The sequence below is a fragment of the Punica granatum genome, chromosome 1 (assembly GCF_007655135.1).
Source record: "Punica granatum isolate Tunisia-2019 chromosome 1, ASM765513v2, whole genome shotgun sequence".
Lineage (NCBI taxonomy): Eukaryota > Viridiplantae > Streptophyta > Magnoliopsida > Myrtales > Lythraceae > Punica > Punica granatum.
This window is the reverse complement of record NC_045127.1, coordinates 876,435-882,022: the sequence shown is the minus strand read 5'-3', so window position 1 is coordinate 882,022 and position 5,588 is coordinate 876,435.

Here is a 5,588-nt window from a genome sequence, read left to right as displayed (position 1 = left end):
GGATGGCGGCTTGGGTTCCAAATTGGAGGCCTAGGCTTTATCAACTCACTATGTTTTCTTTAACACAACTAAGCTCTACAAAACAAAAGGAAAAGAAAAGAAAGACTAAAAACAATGGTGAAATTAGTCCGACTCCTAAATTTAGAACGGTACAAAAATACCAAAATAAAAATAATGATTGAATACTCCCTTGAATCTATGTAGGTGTTTCTCTTGAATTGCACGATAGCACCACTCCCTTGTTTGTCACTTCAGCTCATTCCTTAATCTTCGAACCCTTTCTTTCAGTTCTTCATATAGTGCCTGCAATAAAAATCTACACAAATCATCCCAATTTTTAAATTGTTACTTTCTTGGTAACATAATTTTTTTCAATTTAGGTAATTGAAAGAAAATTAGAAGTCCATCTTGATTTATCGTTCTTAGCAAACGTGGTGTAGGTTCTAACCACTTTTGAACTCCAAGAAAATTCATATCTTCAAATTATCCTCGTGAAGTGGTAAATCCTCGGGTGGATCTTCCAGATCGCTTGCACCGTCATGTGGCATGGCATTGGGTCCTTCTTGATCTTTTTCCTCAGTCGATGTGGCATCATCCTCGAGTTTTACAATGCTGACGCTTGTGGTCGTGTGTACCTCAAATTGTTGTTCACATTGCACTGTGGTTATAGTGACTTTGATAATTCCTTCCTTCGCTCCCTTTGTCTCTCAATTCCCCAGCATGTAGCTTAGGATTCCTCTAAAAAAGTTGACATTGATTGTAAGTAATACTTGAATCGTTCCTCTATACTTGGCTCTTCTTCTGGAAATGGGTGTCATTGTTGCAATTCATATCCGTATGAATTCGCCCACACTGCTTGTTGATCTTGCCACGTGAAGCTAGGTGGATTCCTCTAATCCGCGTAACCCTTGGCTATATGTCTCATCATCATGCTCACCATCGATGGCTCATCATCATTGGACCACATCTTATTATTGTACCTACAAAAATTCAAGAAAGGAAACTAGCTTATGCTCGAAAATATAATATAAAGCTTGTTCAACAATTAAGTTGTTTGGTATCAAAAGTAGTAGAAATTTTATAAAACAAATTCCCGGCAAGGTGAATAGGTATATTTTCTTAATTCTTAAGGTGAATAGGTATATTTTTATCCTACTCACAAATCAACTGTAAACCCAAATCAACCCCCGAAACGATCTATCAAAGCCGATCTTAGGCTAGTCTACTCCTAATCTATATCTAGAATTCTCCATTCAAGTTCATCTAAACTATTGAAATCAATACAATTGGTGATCGGGCAATTGTAAACATTAAGCACGGAGATAGACTAAATAGATTAGAATCATAAACTTATTAGATCAAAAGAAAATAATCAAATTAATTACATGCAAGTTCAATTGCAATCCTAGCTTATGGAATTAGCCCATAAGAATTAGAAAACACGCGGACGAATTTAACATAGACATTAAATTCAAAAGAGATTCACAAAAGTATTGAGAAAACTCCCCAAAACTCAAGTCGACTTCTTCTCTATGGTGTTTTCCTCTTCTTTGCCGTCCACACATTGAGGCTCACGGCCATTTGTGCTTTTATAGGAAAAAATATGAAAAACTTTATAAATCTAGTTTCCTATCTGTTAGAGTTTAAATTCCTAAAATCAAGCTCAAGAGATATCTACGTAATCTTCTCTTCCAAACTTGGTCTTTGAAATATTCCATCCTTCATACCCAATTTCCTCGAGTTCACACGCTTCCGGAAACTTCTCAAAATAACTTAGGTGCCAAGTCGAGACAATTTCCGTAGCTCTTGATGAATAATGGGGCCAAATCCCGGTCCATCTAAATAATCCTCATCCTCTCTTAAAAACGTCCATTCGTCGATCTGGAACTCTCGAGCACTCCTAGGTCCGCAAATATCTATCCAAAAATAGAACTCAATCAATCGCACAAAATTCATAGGACTAATCTAATTAATCACATAGAAGTGAGAGAAAATACTTGACAACCTAGAAAATAGAAATAAACTAAAAATTGACCAATAAACTACTAAACTCAACTTATTCAAGGACCTAGCATCGATTTATAGCCCAAAAGTACATAAATTAACTCGTATCTATCAAGTTATCAATTATCACAACGATAATCGATGAATTGGTTGCATTATGTTGTCTGGCAATTTATAGAGTGCTTGAGCAAGTGCATACCTCATTTGTTGAGTTGGGGCCTTTCAAGTACATAGAGGCGTTCACGCTATTCCAGTTTGTGTACTTGCTCCTCTGCTTCGGAATTACATGGATACCAATCCCGGGAATCTTACTCCCCCACCCCTCTCTTCCCATTCTTCATCCTCATAAGCGGAAGGCAGCATATACTGCCCAAGTTTTTCTCTCCCCGTCATCTTCAGGAATTGGAAGCTGCCAAGTACGAAGAGATAGCTTGGACCCCAAGACTCTCCCTCAGCCTATCTCGTCGAGTATGTGCACTCTTCAGTCCTTATGAATGCTTTATCTACACTTTGATGGCCTGAAGGGTGAAGAATTGATTGTGGTTTGATGTATCAGCTGAACAAGGCGCCGCACTTGGGAAGTATGGAAGGCAGGATGGAAGTTTGTGATGCCAAGACCTTGGATAAGCTTACTACAAGCAGAGGAGAGCTGAAGGTCAGGACCATGAGCTGCGGCGAGTACAGAAGTGGGCCAAGTAAGACGCAAAATTTTATGATGTTCCAAGACATTTTCCAGGTCCCTTTGCTGAGCGCTTAATGCGTTTAATTGAAGTTCATCATTCTAAATGAGGCTTTTTTTTCTGTTTTCCAGCCGGTGCACCGGCAAGAAATCGTCCCCGAAGATTGATGGGATTCCGTTCTCCCGGGGAACAAATGGAAAGATGATTATGGCATAGCAACAGCAGAGACACGGTATATGTTATACAGAAGTAGGCATAACTGAGTGGACAGACTTCAGAATTTGACTAGAGGTATGCGTGCTACGCACGGGGAATGACATAAAATATGTAATGTTCAAATGATGTTAAAATACCGACTTAGCAAATACCGACTCGTTATGACAGAAAGCATCTGCACTGGAAAAAGCAATCAATAGAAGAAAAATCATCTTAAGATCTCGAAGGATGATGATTAGAATATTTACCGCGCTCGAGAATTTAGAATTAGAACTCTATAATTTATCTGGGACAATATAATAAGCATTCTTAAAATTTTTGAATCGTGGATGATGTCGGTTAACATGGACGGACTCACATAATGGCTGAGTTTCTTTTGTTGTTCTTATTTGGCACGAGACATAAGGGCTGAGTTTATGTTGAGAGCGCCCGACGTTGTGTCAACCTGATGGGCCGTTCTCAAGTGAATAATGGGCTCACTGTCTGAAAGGGCTGGCCTAGTCTGCATCTTCCCCTTTCATAATCCACAAACACCGCATCCATCGTGGCCCATTATCTCAGCCACCCTCAGGTATTATATATAGGGAGGTACTTGAACTGACTCAAGCATATCGCAGGAAGAACGATGGGAACACCCGTAATCCTCTTTTATTGCAGGTGTCACCCGGAAGATCAGGCAGAGCGACCTGAGCCTAGGATCATGTGGGCCGCTCACGGTATCCATCGTCATCACTATTCAATGAAATATGATATAAAATATGTGAAACTGAAAACCCAATACATGTGATGCAGAGGATAGAAAACATAGAAGAACAACTGATTGGTCATGATAGGATTTCATAAACAATACTTTTAGAAAAGTGCGAAAATAAAATCGTATTGCAATTTCTAAACCAAACAATATGTTAAATCTTCATCAATGAATAAATTAAAATAATACATGACAATCTAAATGTGACTAATAGTTGCAAAATTACTATTGAACTTTTCAAACTTTAACAAAAAATTACTCTAAGTTTTAACCAAAAGTTACTCCAATTCTATTGAGGGTTTATTCGGATTTTGATTTTATAATTGAAAATGTTATTTTTTTTCTTAATAAAAAAAATTGGTCCAATGCTAAATTAAATGATTAAAACTAAAATGACAACAGAATATATGAAACCAACCCGTGCTATGTACAAGAGAGAGCAGTGCTATTAAATAACACTTGCTTTTATAATTAAGTATGTATAGCTTAAAGTAAAAAAATAAATCGTTATCTTGATATTTAGGAAACTTATGACTTTAAACGCACGAAAAGGAAAAATTGACCTAATAAAGAAATGGACTAAAATCAATCAATTTTCCTGCGAAAGGACTGGCCAAATGAAGAGCGAACGAGAGAGGAGTCCCGTGAGAGAGATAGTGAAAGTTTTTTTTTTTCCTACAATTATAAAGGAGATTCATGAGTCTAGTATAATAGAAAAATAACATTTTATCTAATAAAGGGCATAGGTAGTCTTACTTGAATATCGAACTTGTTGATCTTCGGTTATTCCTATAACTTATCAAAAAAATATCGAATTTGAAACTTCTTGATTGTCAGATGAATACATGCGTCACTCCTAAACATAGTCTAAATGTTTAATAAAAAAAATTTCTTCTTCAATTTGTTGTCGTAGTACAGAAGAAAATATACACTATAAAATAGAAAGGCCCGTCATTGAATATTACGTGGTCAAACAATATGATCAGCCTTTGGATCTCCACATACATAAGTCTTTATTCAAATCTTTGCTAACGTTAGGGATGACCACATATTGGATGTGATGGGCTTTACCAAACCATATGCAAACAATGAATGAATTTTAGTTCCCATGGTGGAAGGCCTTTTCTCTTTCTAATCTCTCTCTACCTTTCTCTGTCAAGCCAAACCCTCGCCTGACCTCACCGCTGGTGACGCATTCAACTCCGGCTGGGATCATCCGGTGACTCTTCGTCTTCCTCTTTCCTTGTAATTAGCTCTCCTTCTTCCATACTTTCAAAACCAATAATGTCCATTCCGATTAGGACCACACTCTCAACTGGACTAATTATGCCTCCTGCCAGTCCAAATCAATCTTTTTGTGGCTTTCCTTTTTGTTAATTGATTTTGGACGAGTCTTGGCTCCCCTAGAGATGCTCACTAGTTTGAACAGATCAAGACAGTCGCTAGTTTGAACCGATCGAGGAAGTTTAGCTGCTTGATTGCTTTAAATTCTTTGGTTTGATTGTTTTGGTTTCACTATCTTGGGATTTGTTTATTTAGGATTAAGTTAATTGATTTCTGTTTAGGAATGTGATATGTGTTAGGAGCCTACGCATGGATACTGACCCAAGGTATTCTCTTTGCTCTATATCCAAAAACGGAGATAGAAATTCACCCGTGGATTAATGGACTAGATTGAAGATTCCCCAGCCTGATTTTTACTAGGGTCCATAGTGAATTATTACAGAAAGGTAGCCAACCGAGATTATTGGTTTCAAGAGGCTTGCTACAACTATAGTGTCCTTATTCGATGTGATTTTACATTTATTTTTCATTGCAGTTTGCCCGGCGAGTCAACTATTGTATTTGATTCTTGTAATTTCTACTTGGGTATTTTTTGTTATATCCACTATTGTAGTAGACCGTTGTATGCGTTTGGATATCAATGAAGAATCTCA